Raw genomic sequence first — 18,093 nt, forward strand, 5'->3', positions numbered from 1 at the left:
CGAAAGGCACAGTGAGAAAAATGGTAAACGAAAGAAAAACATACACGTCTGCGCCACTTCTTCATGGAACACCAATTATCCCGCACAATCACCACAGTGAACTTCTAAATCGTTCCTCGAATGCGACAGAACGCAGGCCGAAAAATGTCAAGGTCTCGCAAGCTGCACACAGACCGCCGCCCGTGCTATAGGGACGATGCGTGTAGGAGAGTGCGCTTAAATATTTTACTGTCCCAGTTCTGCACCAACACTGCGAAGTCCACTAAAAGCTTTTTCTTTGAATACTGACGACTGCGATCGAAATAGAAGGGGCGGTCACAGGTCTTTTTTTTTTCTTTCAACCAAGGCAAACAGAATCAAACGAGTCAAACCACCAATTTCTTTCCCTTTACAAGCTAGCCGCTCGCAACCACCGTCGCTAACGAAGAGGGCAAACAGGGCTGAATAAAGGAGAGCTTTCACGAATCAACCTCTTATAGTTGCACAACCATTCACAGAGAAGACAGCGAGAGCGGGTTGTATTAACCCCCCCCCCCCCCCCAAAAAAAAAAAAAAGCCACTGCTGATGGTTTATCATTGCTACCCACGAAATATTGTGCGAAGGCATGTTTTTGCAGGCCGACACCAACGCCACGTACCTGAAAGCGCGATTGAAGGCGCGTTTCCTTTCCTTTCGTGACTCTGCACACAGATGGTAGCCGATGAAGACGACGACATGCAATGCACAGGGCGAGAGCGTGCTGCAGTTTAACACGAGGCGTGACCGGCTGCGGCGTTTGCACAGTTCGTTGGTCTATGGGGGTTTAACGTCCCTACGCAACTCAGGCTATGAGAGACGCCGTAGTGAAGGGCTCCGGAAATTTCGACCACCTGGGGTTCTGCTCTCGTGCAGCGGCCAGCGAAGGTGATCTGTTAGCGCCGCCGCAGGTTCGAATCCCAGTCACGACGATATTTATTTCATTTATCCAGGTTGGCCAAAGCGACTCTGATTCAAAGTCTCCTTTATTTCCCGCCATTTCCCGCACCACGAGACCAACTTCAGAGGCTTCGACGGCATTTTCCAGCTGATGAGGTCAATCGTGCTTTCGCACTGAAAAAGAAAACTGCAGGCAGAGGACGGACGTGAAAGATACGGCGCATGTCTGCATGGCACGAAGTAGTGTCTGTTATGCATGGCGGCAACACCTCGCAAACAATGACGGTTGCTGTATTCCTTCACGAGCAACTCACCACTTCTCCAGTTTGGATGCGCAGCTTGGTGCTGCTTCACTCGCACATACACGCGAGTGACGCCGTATACGGTTAACGGAGTAATTACTCATCAGCACCGTCCTGAGCTCAGACGTATGCGTGACTATACAGAAACCATAAAAAGACGTACAAAGGAAAGCTGTGGCCGTAGGGCTGCACTTGGGTGCTCTGCTAATGAGTAATTGCGCCCCACATTTCAAATTTACTCCACTGTTGGGGACTTTCCCGAAATTCATTGCTCCGACTCCACGTGGTGTCTGCTTCCTCGGATGTACTTCTTTATCACCCACGACTGAATTCGCCTACATTATATTGATATCGCGGAATTTTCCGACAAGCCTTACTGCCACGGCATACAGGGCATGTTCGTTAATCTTGATTACGCCAACAGGAGCTTTCAGCGTCGACACGCCATCAGCTAGAGAGGGATAAGAAAATAATACTGCACTGGAGACAGACATTTGTCCAATGATATATGAGACAGATACTGCGCCATTTCCTTTCCCCCCCAAAAAAAAACAATTATTATTGTTCACTGGAGACAGGACAGCACACCAAAGCGGCTTTCCCGTTACATCACGCGCACTCCGCCGCGCTGGCGCCCCTCATTTTCTCGAAGGATGGCCCAGATGTTGCGCGGGAGGACAGCTAGGGAAAGAACCTGCGCGGCCCGGGCAGAGAATATAGAAGCAAAAAAAAAAAGAGTGCCTCGCCAAATGTCGTCATCCGCGTGTGTTGTCACATGGAGAACCGCGACAGGCTATCCGATCCTCGAGTGTACCAAGCACTCCTGCTACGCCCGAAGCACGAGTGGCCGGCAACCGGCGACGGCTGCGCGTTAGAATCAGAACAAGGTACCCCCCCACCCCCCCTTTCATCTTTACAGACGCGCCCAGAGGAAACAAGTAGCCACTCGAGGAGGAGTGTTCCGAGTCGGAAACCACCGAGGGGCAACGGTGGGCAAAGAAATGGCGCCAGCCAGCTGCCGATAAAAGGATGAGGGCAAGGAGCAGGAAGCCAGGCGAACCCAAGCGCCCAGGTGGGCCCAGCAGAGAATCGCCCAAGCCCGGGACCCGGAGGGCGCGGCCCCGAATGAGTCGGACAGCAAAACAGGAGGGGGAAAGAAGGCTTCAACCTCCAAAAGAGTTGCAACCAACAGGGTCCACGCACACTTGCAGCGCCCCCCCCCCCCCCTTCTCCGCCCCTGCAAGTGTGCTGGACACTTGGGGGAAGGGGGGGAGGGGGCGACAGATGCGCGCGCTCTCGCGCCTTATCGCGCTGCGTGAAGAGGCTAGCACGCGAAAAAAGAGTCAACGCGGCTATCTGCCCGCTAGTGCAACATGCGTGGGCCGCAGTCGAGTGCGTCCGGGCCCCGCGGGTGTCAACGCGGAAGAGACCGGCGACGCACGTCCGTGCCGCCGCTGCGAAGCGCCCAACACGCAAGAGGCGAGCAGCTGCACTGTTAGGCGCAATTCAGAGGTGGAAGTCGATCAGCGTCAGCCCAACAGTACGTCCAACGCAGGACACAGGCCTCCCCCTTCAACTGGAGCTACAGCCCAGCCATGCGCCAGCCACGGGCGCAGTGTCCGTGTAGTAAATTTCCCACCTTACTCTCAGCCGCAGCCCCGCTGTGTCTGCGGTATCTCGGAATCCACATTCAAGCCTCCGAACGGCGGAGAAGAGAAGAAGCCGACAGTGAATGCAGCTTAAGACCCGCGAGAGAGGGGAGGGGGATTCTCCGAAAAGCAAAACTGTAAACGCGCCACATTCACGCGATCACAGCTTTCGTGTTGACCTGTTCGACTGTTGCTGGCAAATGAATCTGGACTTCGGCAGACACAGGTCTCTTCGTACGGCCGGATACAACTCAAGAAGGAACCGGCTTATCCCCGTCAAAGGACCCCACCTTCCAGTCAATGGCGTCGGCTGGTTCTCATGAGCCTGCTATTGCGAAATCGCATGGGGTGGCGGACGAATGGGGAACGACCACGGCTTAATCGTATTAGCTGCACCGTCATGAAAATCGATCGACGCCATTGGCTGGAGGGCTTCCTTTGAGGGGCACCTGACGCGAATATTTGAGTTGCATCCGACTATATATTAATAATTGCAGACGGAAGGGAGCTTTCTATTTCTATTGAATTAGAGGGTGCGTGAGCAGCGCGCTTTTGCCGCTGCTTTTACGCACGTTTTTTTTTTTTTTCATGGAGTTTGCGCGGCGGCCCAAGGCACACTCTTACAAAATTTCAATAGACAATCCATAGAGCGTCTAAAGGAATATGTCTAAAAAGGGAGAGCCGGGTGGGCCGCCAAATATTCGTCCCACAGAGCAGCCCCGTGGGCGAAGAGAACAGGGCACCCAAGACGACGTGTCCCCCACTCCCCCCACGCACATATACACACGCAGGGCCGTAATCAAGCTCGAATCAACGGAGGAGGAAAGCGAATGGGTCATTAACCGCGCTCCCAAAACCAGCCCACGCCCCGCCAACGAGGAAAAAATATAACTGCTGCTGCAACGTCCACAGGGAGACAAGACCTGTCCGCTCCTTCGTTCCAATATTCCTCGCTCCTATTTACTATATATATTTACACATAGACACGCGCACGCACGCCGGGTGTTTGAGCAGACATTTTCAAAAATAGGCTTTTGGGATAAAAAAATTATATAGCTTTTGCGGCATAGTATTACCGGTGTTGGCGGACATCAGAAAACTGGTGAATCGTCTTAAATAGTAAGTTGCTTAACGAATTTTTAATGATTAACTTTTTACCTAGTAGAGTTAGACGCCTAGTTGCAATTGGAGATTTCTAGCCACTCGTGAGTAATATCCATATTAGTTTTTAGAATTTCCAAAACGCGATTGTCTTTGGCGCTGTGGCCCAATGAATTTTGGCTATTTCGACGAGTTACGTGCACTGGAGAGGTTGCTTTGCCTGCGAGCTTCTAGAAACCGCATGTATTTTGGCGCGATGTAGACAAATTTGTCTAATTTTGTCTACATCGGCCATCGGGCACAGCGTCGATGGTAACCGCGTTTTCAAAATTCTAACAATCGATATGGGTATTAGTTATGGTGGGTTACACGGCTCTCAATAATTAGGGAGCCCGAGAGTAATAGTTAACTATTCAATATTACTGAACCAGCCTGTCAGCACGGCTTAGCTGCATTCTGATTACCCCACCGCTGACAATGCTATGCCGAAAAAAGCGCTCTAGGAACTCAAAGAGCCTATTTTTAAAAACTGTGTAAAGTCATGGGTGAAACACCCTGCATATACGCGTTTTAATAAGACGAACGTGTCAACCTGGTTTACGTGACCGGAACACACGCACGTATGTGCACCACATATGTGAAGCATTCGGCACTCCTCCCTTTGTCTCTCACTGAAAGCCAATGAAGCCATTATTAAGACACATCGCGATGCGAGGAAGCCGACTTAACAAATTACGAAAGGCGAAACAGTCAGCGTGACCCGATGCCACAGCAGGCATATATCACGGCGAAAGCCGTTATTGGGAGCCCACACTGACCTCTCGCGTGAATGAAGCCTGTTGTAGTCTCTGGAACCGATCTAAGCGGCCAACAGAGAAAAAGATAAAGAAGAAACGAGGGAGAAATTGGAGAGACGTCGTCGTGGAGATGGACACGACGGCTCTCGCCGAATGTTTTAGCTAGTTTATAGAATGCCTTAACCACAGTTTATAAAACAAAACGAAAACGGGAAGGTGTCGAAGACGTCATCCTCCAGAGCTTTTCGCTGAATTGCTCGTGCGGGTGCAATCACAGAACCGTAGGGAGGGGTAGTCACGTGCTCCTCTCGCACCGTCCCGCCGCCGATCCGGTTGCATCTCGCGTCGCACTCTCACGTGGACGAGGCAGCATCGAAGCCGGAGAAACGCGAGCAACATGGGGGGGGGGGGGCACAAACAACTAGACGCAAGGCGAAGACGGCGAAATAGGATTCGCTTGCACGGGGCACCGACACTCTCTGAGCAGAGGCGCACGCGTCTTCGTCACCACACCAACTGGAAGAGGTCGGAGCGGCCCTCGCGTAATGTGACACGTGGATCAGCGGCGTCACCTGTTTAGGCGGTCATGCTCTGCAAGCGGCTCACGGGGACGTGTAACGTTCACTTTACGTGCTGAAATTTCTGTGCGGCAGGGATTCAACTTCCAAAAAAAGGAATTCCAATTTCTGTCCGGCGTGATTATCGCCCCGCGCCTGACCAGTGGGGAGCGCCGTGACAATTCATGTCCCGAGCGGCTAAGGTGGCATTTGCCGGCGGCAGCAGTGGATCGCCAAACGCGAGGAGTGCGCACCGAGCCTGCTTGTCGCTCGGACCGAATTTGCGGGGCTCGCGCTGTGCAAGCGAAAGCACTCAGCGAAAATCGCAGAGCGATATCAGTGAGAATTGGTTTTTGGAGAAAGGAAATGGCGCAGTATCTGTCTCATATATCGTTGGACACCTGAACCGCGCCGTAAGGGAAGGGACATGGGAGGGAGTGAAAAAAGAAAGGAAGGAAGAGGTGCCATAGTGGAGGGTTCCGGGATAATTTCGACCACCTGGGGATCTTTAACGTGCACTGACATCGCACAGCACACGGGCGCCTGTGCGTTTCCCCTCCATCGAAACGCTGCCGCCGCGGTCGGGTTCGAACCCGGGTGTGGAGGTTCCGAATTTGTTCGCTCTACTCGCAACAAGCGAAACGGTCCATCGGAATTCAATGGAATCAGTGGGTGACGTGACATAGATATTCATGACGTTATTTCCAGCCGATGGCAACCATGAGATCTTTTTTTTCGCAGAAAAAAAAGGAGGGCAGGGGGAGGGGGAAGCGATACGCAGTGGTTAAAAAAAAAGCCGCCGCAAAGCCCTAAAATGCTATATCCACCCGGACGGCAGTGTTCCTCTTGCGCCATTTATTTCGATCGAAGCACTGCTCAAAGCATCAAAGGAAACGCGACTGCATGTCCGGTGCCAGCGAAAGCGCACTAAACCAGAGGCGGAGGAGGCATACGGGCGCAAATGAAAGCGCGCTCTGCGGGGGCGCGACGCGGCCGATCGCTGCGGAGATACACGGGGCGCACAGCGGCGAGAGGAGGGTCCACCAGCAGAGGCGACACATCAATCGGAGCGCCGCCAACGCGGGACCTTGGCGACCCGCAGAAGGAAGCGGGCCGCGTCCGCGTGGGACGACGACCTGCCCCCTCCCCTTCTAAAGCAAATACGCCAGCGAGTTGGCTCCCGGGCGACCTTGCGCTGCTGATAGCTGCCGGCGGCAGGAGGCGCAAACAACGATGCGCCCGAGGGACGAGCAGGCCACGACGACCAGCGCGCGCACGGCGATGGAAATTCGAGCTCCGACTGCGCGAGCAACCGTGAGGGACGCTGGGAACGAAGCGTGGCGCCGTTGCGCGCAGGCAAAATAAGCGGGAAACACCAACTACAGCTAGTCGGCGTAGTTAAACGCGCGGGAAGCATCCTTGTTTCTCTGCCGAGTTCCTAATCCGTTTTCGACACCTGAAAACAAGGCTGAACGCGAACAAGGCGTTCCCCTCAACACTGTATGCACGCGCGCCGACACCGACGGAGACGAGGTAGAGCGCCGAAGAAGAGCACAATGTGTAGTTCATCTCCCTTCGCTATTGATGACGAGCTGGGTTCGTCCACCCAGTTTGTACCACTCTCCCCGAAGACTAGCTAGGCACGTCGTCGGAGGTTCCCATCTCGAGGTGAAGACCAGCTTTGTTTGTCCAAATGCTTCTATAGCATACGCTGTCATCAACATACGACACTAAATGAAAAAAAAAAAACCTTGATGCGACCGCAAATCCGGCCAAAAATAATCTGAACAAAAAAAACGGGCAAGAGGCAAGTGGATACGAGTCTGCCTAGAGAAATGGGCCGAAAGCGCCGATTTTTCCTGAGATTCAGAAGGCATTTAACATGAGAAATACCAAAGGGATACATGAGGTTACAATCAATGAGCAAAACAACAAAATACAACGCTCATTCACTCAAGAAAATGCTTCTCGAGAGCTTTACTGAAATTGGAGGACTGGAAAAATGGCCCCGGGACGAGAGTTCCAGTCGGAAACAGTCCGTGGAAAAGAACTGTGCTTTAAAGAGTCAGTCCTCGCAAAAATGGGTTCGAGCAAATGAATTCGTGAATGGTGTGTTCGGCGCGACAATTGTTTGAGAATTGCGGGGCGGGGCATATTTAATTTATGGGTGAAAATATTATGCATAAACAATAGACGGGGAATTTTTCAGCGTACTTCAGTAGTGGTTGGCTTTCATTAGTGTTGTAGGTGAGTCTAACCTGTATTTGTTATAAATAAAACTATAAATAGTTATAAATAGAAATATGGAAGTATGCATACCCAGCAATTCTGTACAAAAGCATTTTTCAACGGGAAAGAGTTTACAGCGTGATTTCTTCATATATTGTAATATTTCACAATAACAGTCAACAGACGCTTTTATCATACCGGAGACGTACACCGGTTTACCGGACCCCTCTTGCGCACGCGCAGAGGTTCCCCTCACCCCAACAAGGCCCCTGCGCATGCGCAAGTGGGGTCCGGTAAACCGGTGTACGTCTCCGGTATGCTAAAAACGTCTAATATTTCCGCTGATCTCCCGTCGGCAGTCTTGAATTTTTTTTCTCTCCTATTAACGTTCTTAGTATTGTGAAAAACGTTCCCCCATTGGTTCTGTATGGCACTCTTAACTGCACGATGCGAGCGATGGAAAAAATTCAAGGGAAAGGTTTTGCTAAGCTTCACAAGAATGGAGCATTACCTTCAATATTTCCACAACAGTGCCTTACAACATTCCAATATACATAACCTTTATCCAAGAATGCTGGACACGATAATTCAAATAGCCCGTCCAAGCTCCTTTCCGAAAGATGATTCATTTTTTTTAAACATAAGTGACCCGCCCGCAGGCACAGGACAAGTGAAAAGCCCGAATCATAGGATAAGAGGAGCTGACCACTTTTCCTGAATATCACACAACTGATAAGCGGCTCCTTTCACATTTTTTCTGCTCTAATCACGATATAAAAGTAATACTTCTTTCATTTTTTCCCATAAAAACCTGACACTTGAGCATTGCAAGTACCCTATACCTTGTTCCCCACAAAATTTCGCTGGAAAGAGCGCATTCAAATTAAATCGTTGCCCAGCAGTATAACAAATTTTTTTTTTCCAATTTGTGCCACTTCTCCAGAAAGTGCGAGCTAACTGGAACGACTTCAAAGATATGAGCCGCTGCTGTGGCCCAGATTTGGGCCACAGCTTATGAGCTACACGTTATCGGCGAGTTTGTCGGTTACAGCTTCGTAGGCACAAAGGGTATAAGATCAGTGGCCACGCAGTTCGGTTGCTAAGCACGCGGGGTCGAATCCCCACCACCGAGGCCTCATTTCCATGCAGGCCAAATACAAAATACGCCTGTGTGCTGTGACGTCAACGCACGTAGACCCCCAGCTCTCCACTACGCCCCCCTCCCCTCTCCCTTCGAGGTGCCCGTCGAGGAATGGGACCGTTACTGCGCCTCACTGGATATACGTGGAGCGGGCTGCTTAACGCAGTATCTTTTTAAAGCGGTAGCACTGTTGTACAGTTCTCGACGCACCAAAACCTCGCCAACGTCCGAGACGAAGTTAGCTGAGATACAACCCGCCCACCGTGCTGAATTAACGATTGGTCGAGAGAGGTCACGTCACCCAGTGACATCATCACAATCTGCCCACTGGGCTGTGAGCAAACAAGCTTCTACAGAGAGAGACAGCAAGCAACCTAGACAGAGTATCATAATTAAGAAGGCACAGATAATGTTTACTACATCCGAATCGGTGCGAAAGCACAGATTTGTGCTACGTAGAAGACGACGATGAGAGGGCAGTGCCGCGGGACGGAGCGGACGGAAGTTGATGAAGACGACGCTCTGCACTGCCCAGCGGGAGTGTGTATTGCAGTTAACACAAGGCGCGTTCGGCCTGTATTTCCATGCAATAAAGGAAAAAAAATGGAGGACGCTTAAGCGTCGTGAGACGTGACAGGGTGTTGCAGCGTTGCCAAGGAGTGCACGGAATGCCATCGCCCGTTCGGCGACGCCTACCTCACATATCTCGGTGGACACCCGAACCGGGCCGTAAGGGAAGGAAAATGAAATGAAAATTGGTTTTAAGGAAAGGAAACGACGCCTGTCTCACAATTCTCGCTGGACACCCATACCGCGCCGTAAGGGAAGGAAAACCCCTTCCCTTACAGCGCGGTTGCGGTGTCCACCGAGATGCGCGATTTTTCGCTCACGACCAACGCCGCCGACGACACCGACTTTCCTGCGACACGAGCTCCTTAACGCTCTCGCGTTAAAACAAAACTGCTGTGATAGCCTAATGCGCTCGCGCAGCGACCTTTGAAGCTTATCGGTTCGCGCCGCCGCAGGTTCGGCTCCCAGTCACCGGCTTCATTTCCTTTTCTGCCTCTTGTTTTCTACGCTCGTGAGGTACACAAACAGACGATTTTGCTACGCTCTGAACCTCCGGATTACCGCTTTCGCACTAAAGGTAGGCTGAGACACTTCAAACTGCTTACGTGTGAGAAGGCGTAAGCCCGCCAGCTGAATATGTGAACGCATGTCGCCGCTCGCTGTGGCGTGATGTAACCCGATGCAACGGAGCTGGCAATTCTACCTCTCCATGGCTCAACGTAGCCGATGCCGCCGCCCCACTCCTGAAGGCAGTCGCCGCTGCCCGCGCTCCTTAAGTCTCTGCACTTAACTTTCGTACAACAACGATGAGAGTCATCATACCGAGTGCAGCAGGCAAAGCGGTGCGCAAGTGCCCCGCGGGAAGGCAGGTGCTGCCACCGGTGGAATTTGTGCGATCCGCGTTGCCTCGCGCGACCAATAATTGGATTACATTTCGGTATCATGGAGTGTCCACACACAAGGGAAGGGAAAAAAGAGAGACAGACGGGTTTTCGCTCAATGGTCACGCCTTAAAAATCAGAAAATCTGACATATGCAAATGCCAGCACCATCAAAACACTGCAGATACATGGCACTGCCGCTGCAGTCCGAATATGGCGGCTGACGGATCGACAACTGCAAAGAACGTGACGCAAACACGCACAGAAGTTGCAACAGAAGCTGCGGCAAATGTGAAATCTAATGCCATCGCATTCGCATTCTTAAAACGTGATTTAAGTATCCCCGCAGCTTTTTCCCCTGATAAATTTGCAATAGTCGCGGTACACAAGAAGATGCGGGCCACAACGTATATAAGCGGACGCAGTACTCGCTTTCGCAACGTCCCCGACACGGGTCTCCTTCTTCCCGAGCACCGGGTCCCGCCGTTTACGAAGCGCAGGTGCCCGTTTGCGCAAGGACAACGCGCTGATTTAATAACGAGGCGTCGCTGGTGCAGGCAGAACAACAACAAAGCGATGCCCCCACAGCGCCGTTTCGTGGGCGAGCACCGCGAACGCAATGCAGCCGCCGCTGTTGCTGTTGTGTATATATAACGTTGCGCAAAGCACGAAACATGGCGAGACATTCGAAATGGGAAGACAGCGCCGCCCACGTCCAGGCATAAGCGGCCACAATTTAATTTTCGAACGATTGCCCAACGACAGCACAAGGCCGGACCACGGCTCCCCGGGAATAAACTAACTGAGGCGGCACATTTCAACGCCAACCTTCGCTGCTGCGGGGTGCGCGCGTGTGCCATAAAAACAAGACAACAAAGGACCCGCCTGTAGAGGTCGAGCCGACCCCCTAACTGAATAGTCCACAGGGCGGCAGTGCCAACTGTTACGCTGCTTTAAGAACAGGATATAACCAATCATGATCAAAACGTTTACGACAACTAGTGGTAGAATGGCCTCCTCGTCACTGTTATCAGATTCTCTACAGTCGGGCAGCACTCGTGCTTCGCGTACAAAGTCTTCGTCAGAGTATTGACTTTCATGATCCGCACTATACGAAGCCATCTCAGGTTAAACCATGTCCGGCCATCTGTGCATCAACAACACGTCGCTACAAATCCACATGCCTCTAACCACGCAGATATTCAACAGTGTTCTCAGTCGTATAATTGCAACATGCATAAAGCATGCTTTACGGAAGCAATTCCTGATGCACTCCGCAGACTTTCGTCCACATGGCCTTAGTCATTTTAACAGCAACGAACAAAGATATTCGAGCTGGAACATGGCTGTCTGGTGGACGGATTGCTATCAGCATGAGCTGGACGATGGACAGATGATAGGGAGGGCATCTGGAGCACGTGGATGACACTCATGTCCGGTGGCTGGAGGCGAGAAGAACGTTGTCACCACAGCTAGAGAAGGCAACACGTGGTGCGTCGTAGCGTTATCACGCACAAGTTCGAGCTTGTATTCTCTTCTCTATGTCATGGTCGAGCTCAACAAGCCACTCGGCGAGCAAATCCTGCGCAATACCCATCGCGCCACTGAACCGTTTGCTTGGCTGCACGCGTTATCCAGGCCCTCGTGTTCGGCCCGCAGCGAACGAAAGCGTAGCTCCCAACCCTTTCTTATCTGCGCGCCTACCGGAAGCTTCAGATTTCCGACTGCGGGACCTCGCCTACGGCGCCTCCGAGTTACATCGCCGCGGTTATTCGTCGTATCTCAGAAGCATGCAGTCCCGTTGCCCTAATGAATATTTCGACGGTAGCGCCACCATCGTTCGTAATAAGCGAGTGTTCGTTAAAACTGCAGACGTTATATGTGGCTTCAGCTGTATATCAAAGACTGGCGGTCCAGGGGCGAGACACTGTGAGAACTTACCGGGTGTGGGGTGACCGACGCCATTAAAAAAAATCTCAGATACACGCGCTTGTCTCCTGCCTACGCCTATGTCCTATGTTTTGCGCGGCTCACTTCCAAATGGATATGCCCGAGCTGCTATTCCGGAAAATTCAAGAATTGCGTTTCTAGCAATTTCCCAAAGCAGCCCCGTATTTTAGCGATGATTTTTTTCGTCCGCTATACTACTTAATCCTCTTCATGGATCACTTATCCTCCTACGGGTCCACGCAGGCATTGCACGGCTCCTCATTACAGAAGATAAGCTTAATTCTTATGCGCTTTACCGGGATTTCTGCAGCGCACCGACGCCGCAGTGGCTCCGGGAGAAATAATAAAAGCAATACGGTCCCGTTATTTTCAGGATGACACGTCACATGGGGAAGCAACATAAAGTTCTGGCACGGGATGCCGAGCAGGCCGGCGCCCAGTTTCGCAAGAAGGCACGTTGCGTCAGGCAAAGAGAGGCCCCAGAGCCACGACGCGTTCGGTATATATGCGCAGTCAGCGGTGGGCACGGAAGCGTCCTGATGCCCACTGAGAACTGAGAGAGCGGGTCGGCCCACGTGTCAAATACTGCGTCGCATATTTGTTCCCAGGCGTCCATGAAAATCGCGTTCAAACGGAGTCGCTCGCGACAGAGTACGCGCAATACGCGTGGCTTCGCCTCAGCTGTCTTAGGGCATAGCCACACGTGGCGTTATGCTTCGTGAAGACGTGGTGGCGCAGTGCGCTCCACAAGGCGACGTGGCAACCTTTTCTCCTTACGACGTGCAGCCGGCGCTGAAACAGTACTCCCGACGACACTGATATGGCGTCGGTTACAAACTTCCCCCCCTTATACGCCGACGCGGTCGAGATGGGCTCGATGGGTTCGCGGGCTCGATTCCCGGCTGCTGCAGGCGAGTCGCGAAGGGGGGTGGGACGAAAAAAAAAGTATAACTTTCAGCAGGCCCAAGATTTTTTTTTTTGGGAACTGCACCTTCACGATGCCATGCCTTATACAGCGAGTGCAGCTTTGGCACCGCGCAACGTGCCTATCTCGTGGTAGCTGAGTCTAAATGTCTTAATCCGCAAAACTCCCGTCCTGGCCTCAAACAACAAAGAGCTTCCCCTACATTTATCATAGATTATCATAGCTGCCGGGTACCTGGCGCCATCTGGCGGCCTCTCGGCGATCTTCGCACGCGCAGTGACGGCACGCTGGCTACCGGTACTCCACACGGTACGGAGTATGCTAAAGGTGTCTATTATTGCGGAGCTCTCCACTACAACACCTCTTTCTTCGTTCACTCCCTCCTTCCTCTCTTCCCTCAGGGCGCGGTTGAGGTGACCACCGTGATGTGAGACAGTTACTGCGCCCTTTCCAAACCACAGAAACAAGAACGGGGAGACAACCCAGACCTCTCACCATCCCCCAGTGAGAATGGTGACACTTCGATTGGCTGCCTGCACAATTTCCCGCCCACTGCCAATGAAAATCTTTGTGAGGGCACCTGGAGACACCATGAATCTCGTGAGACTACAGAGCGAGCGCATACTTGGCTCACTCGTATGCACCTGTCGCCCTGTAGCGACCCCCAACGCGAAGTAGGTGGTGCCAGACGGCGAAACAAACCTGCGCGCACGCTCAGCGACTCCCGGAAGGGAGGAGTTCAACTGCTCCTCACCACTGCCCGTTCATTCAGTGATGCCGCTTTCCGACGTCTGTGAATGTGTCCCATCGCTGCAGAGTCACTGCAGTGCTTACACGTTCCCCAACAACCAACTCAAAATTAGTCGTTCGGGAAAGGAAATGGCGCAGGATCTGTCTAACATATCGGCGGACACCTGAACCGCGCCGTAAGGGAAGGGAAAAGGAGGGAGTGAAAGAAGAGATGTCGTAGTGGAGGGCTCCGGAATAACTTCGACCACCTGGGGATCTTTAACGTGCACTGACATCGCACAGCACACGGGCGCCTTAGCGTTTCGCCTCCATCGAAACGCGGTTCGAACCCGGGAACTCCGGATCAGCAGCCGAGCGCCCTAAACACACAGCCACTGCGGCGGGTTTCAAGTTAGCGCACCTTCCCTTTTTTTTTTTACCGCAAGGAACATTTTAAGCAATAACTGGGCACTAATTACTGGACTGGAATATAAGCACGTGAATTTTCTGTCCTCGCATGAGCTGGCGAGCGCATGAACTCGGCTTCCGCCGACGAGTGCTTTGCACATGCGGAGGCAACGACCTCGGGTTGTTTTTTTCGCTAAATCGGTTCCGCAAAGGGACGGAACGGGCGATCGCCGATGTCGCGCAGGATGCGTGCGTGAGTCACCTCCCTTTTGTTAGCGCCAGCGAAAGCTTCCCGAGCTGACCGATTTATTTGCACGCGCACGACCATACACGATAAGGGCGAACAACTCTGGCTGAACGGCACACGCCTGCCTTCTCACGCGTATGTCCCTGGTTGTCACTATATTGCTGCCCTCTACTGAAACGGCCCGCCTGCCTGCGATGGGGGTCCGGCCACTGTACACCCTACACACAAAGGAGCATAAATGGAGTAAGGCTCACTCCCTTTCACAAAAAGGAGTGTTCTAGAGGACAGCTTGCTTTCCTATAGGCGTATTCGAGTTTAGAGTGTACGGTGATGAACGTAGAAAGAAACGAAGAGCTCAAGAGAAAATGGGGGGGGGGGGGGGGTGCGCGCAATTCTGGACAAAATTTTAAAGGGAAACTGAAGATGATACAGCGGAACTCGGACTACAGTCTCAATATACCGTGACGGAATTTTATACGATCTTGAGTGTAGTTTGTCAAGGGAAGCTGCCCGTTGAAATGATCAAGTCGTGAAGCAACAAGCCCGGTTAACCCAATTACTACAACAGCGGGGCACAGTTATTCCACCTGCTTCCAGTGGCGGCACACATACAGCGGTGCACTTGCGTACCATTTATTTCAGAAACTATTATTACCGAACTACAAAACAAACCATACGGCGTGTTTTTATTTTTCGCCAGTAAACGCCTCCTTGGAGTTCGTTCTTGCAAGTGCGGGTGCAGAGCTTGAAGCGAGCTATCTTGGCGGGAATATTAAAATCAGAAAAACTGTTGGGCTTTCCATCAGTCAACTGCCCCGGAATACATCTTGAAGCAACTGTCAGTTCCATTGTGCAAGCCTTATAATACGTCGATAAGACTGAGCTACAAACGCGTACCTCATTTGAGGGCTTTTTACGAAGCCAATGATTCAAATATGTACAGTACTCACGGATTGAAATAGGACATTCGGAGCGCGTGGCCGTCGCTTCATGGAGCGCCGCCCGTAGATGCTCATGGAACCAAGGTGGTGCATTGTGGTATGGTGCGAGGGGGAGAACATCTACAAAGCAGAATTGTTCCTTCCAGTCGCCAACGAGCCGGCCTGTGGTTTACCACATGCCTGCGTGGCACTGCAAGGCTTGCGCTTCGAATGTCCTATTTCAATCCGTGAGTACTGTACACCCGTTTCCTACAAAACTAGAAACAGAGCGTGAAAGGGTGTCATTCCAGGCGCAATTTCACCATTTGTATGCACATGATAGATGCACACGGCTTATAGCATCGTATAAAGTGATAAGCGCATGACCCGTCAAGGAGAGGACAACCGGAATCGACAAGAGCGGGCCCTAACCTCGCGATGGAGGGATCTCCAGACAAGTCCCACTGCGAAATTCGAACCGCGCGCCCCAACTGTAAAACGAACAGATAAACTGCGCGGATGGGAAAGGACAGGTCTCTTTCAACTGTCCTGCCCCATTCGCGCAGCCCTACCTTACTAGAAAACGAACATTTCCCGTAGACTCTTCGAAGCATTACGGCTGTTATATTATAGCCTTCGTATAATTCCAGCCGCTCGCTGCGCGAACAAGCCTCGCGGCGTGTCCATCCACGCTCGTGATTCGTGCCATCTCTACCCGGCTGCGCTTAGCCACCTGTCGGATAGAGACGTCTTTTTCTCGTCGACAAGGCACGACCGAAGAAGTGCACGCACGCCAAGGAAGGTGTAAACTATGCCCAACCACCAAACAACGTCCACCACGAACGACGACGACGCGGGAAACCTGCGACGTTCCCCTACGCCCGAGGACAGACGGCCGCTCTGCAGACAGAAGAATGGACACCACGGATGACGAAAAAGCGCGATGCCCGTTTGACGTGCAAGCGAAAACGCTGGCGAATCCTGCCGCCGCGGCGCAAAAACCTGTTTTGAGTCGTCGAGGTTCCAACAAGTTGGAAACCTTCGCTGCGACGCTCAATCGCTTGCATGTTTTGCTGTGTGGGGGTTTAACGCCCCGAAGCGACTCAGGCTAGGAGGGACGCCGCAGTGGAGGGCTCCGGAAATTTCGAACACCTTGGGTTCTTTAACGTGCGCTGACATCGCACAGTACACGGGCCTCTAAAATTTCGCCTCCATCGAAATTCGACCACCGCGGCCGGGATCGAAAACGCGTCTTTCGGGTCAGCAGCCGAGCACCATAACCACTGAGCCACCGCGGCGGCCTTAATCGGTTGCATGTGAACAAACCTTGAGAGTCGAAAAAAACGTTGAGTGGGGCTATAGTGGGTATGGATTCACGATAAAACAGCGCAAAAGACGACGGGCCAGTGTTCTCCTTTCTCTGGTACGCCGTCTTTTGCGCTGTTTTATTATGAAGGTTCTGCAACGAAATAATATCGGCAGTGAACGTTACTTGTTCGAGCCGTTTAATTGAAAGAAATTCGGGTTTCTTGCAAAAATGAACCTGCCCTGGCCGAAGGCGCTATAGAACGCGTTCCACACTTTATATAAACTGAAAGGAGTAAGCACGGAGGAAGCTCTTCACTTCTCCTTCACTGCCATATGGGCGTATTCGTGTTTAGAGCCCACAACTGACGCTCTTTCTACGCAAGCGGTTCGCAATTTCAGGCCAGCAACGCTAACGCCACGAACGCCACCGATGTCATCCGGAGCCAACGCGCGCTGCAGGCGCTGCTGCAGCGGGCAAACATCCCGCCCTACAACCCGGACCGCGTTGTGCGATCGTGTTCGAACAATGCACAATGGTGGCCGATTATTCGGTCGCCGCTCCTCTGCGCGTCGACGAACAAGGATGCGCACAGGTTCACACGACACTTATACGACGCGAAACAATGACGCAAACGAAACGAAAAGGCATCCGTCTATCTGGACAGCAGTGCAAACGTTCGGCCGTGTGTCACACGGCAACCGTTCGATGTGTTTGTTCACAGTCTGGGTACAGGTTCGCACTTGTCAGCGTTTCACCTCCAAACAACGCTAGGCAAAACCCACCCCTAGGCGTCTCACTGCCGCATGCGGACGATGGATGGCGAAATGTCCGTGAAGCGTCGAAGCAGAATTTCTAGCTGTTCCGTCGCTGTGCATATTAATGCACTTTTGTGCCATTGTAAAGAGTTTTGATGCCTCGGGCGCCGCCGGACTCGCAGGCGCGGTGCGAACGCGGCTGCACTGGAAGACGAGGTATATATAACCAGCAGAGGCACACACACGTCACAGCAGCCGTACTAATCTAGGTGGTGTTGGGCTGACGTGTCTACCGGAGTTCCCGGATTCGAACCGTACCGCGGCGGCCGCGTTTCGATGGAGGCGAAACGCTAAGGCGCCCGTGTGCTGTGCGATGTCAGTGCACGTTAAAGACGCCCGCAGGTGGTCGAAATTATTCCGGAGCCCTTCACTATGGCACCTTTCTTCCATTCTTCTTTCACTACCTTCTTTACCCTTCTCTTACGGCGCGGTTCAGGTGTCCGCCGAGATGTGAGACATACTGCACCATTTCCTTTCCCCAAAAACCAATTTTACTGCGCGGCGCGGTTCAGGTGTCCGCCGAGATGTGAGAGATACTGCGCCAATTCCTTTCCCCCAAAACCAATTTTCAATTTTAATAATAATAACAATTGGTTTTTTGGGAATGGAAATGGCGCAGTATCTGTCTCATATATCGTTGGACACCT

The 18,093-nt window shown here is 52.3% G+C and overlaps 1 protein-coding gene across 1 annotated transcript in view; it reads right to left on the reverse strand.

Annotated features, from left to right (window-relative positions):
- Positions 1-18,093, reverse strand: part of Mob2 (MOB kinase activator 2) — a 98,918-nt gene that overhangs the window by 76,190 nt on the left and 4,635 nt on the right. The gene's annotated exons all lie outside the window — the stretch shown is intronic.

The sequence above is a fragment of the Amblyomma americanum genome, chromosome 4 (assembly GCF_052857255.1).
Source record: "Amblyomma americanum isolate KBUSLIRL-KWMA chromosome 4, ASM5285725v1, whole genome shotgun sequence".
NCBI classification, from domain to species: Eukaryota; Metazoa; Arthropoda; class Arachnida; order Ixodida; family Ixodidae; genus Amblyomma; species Amblyomma americanum.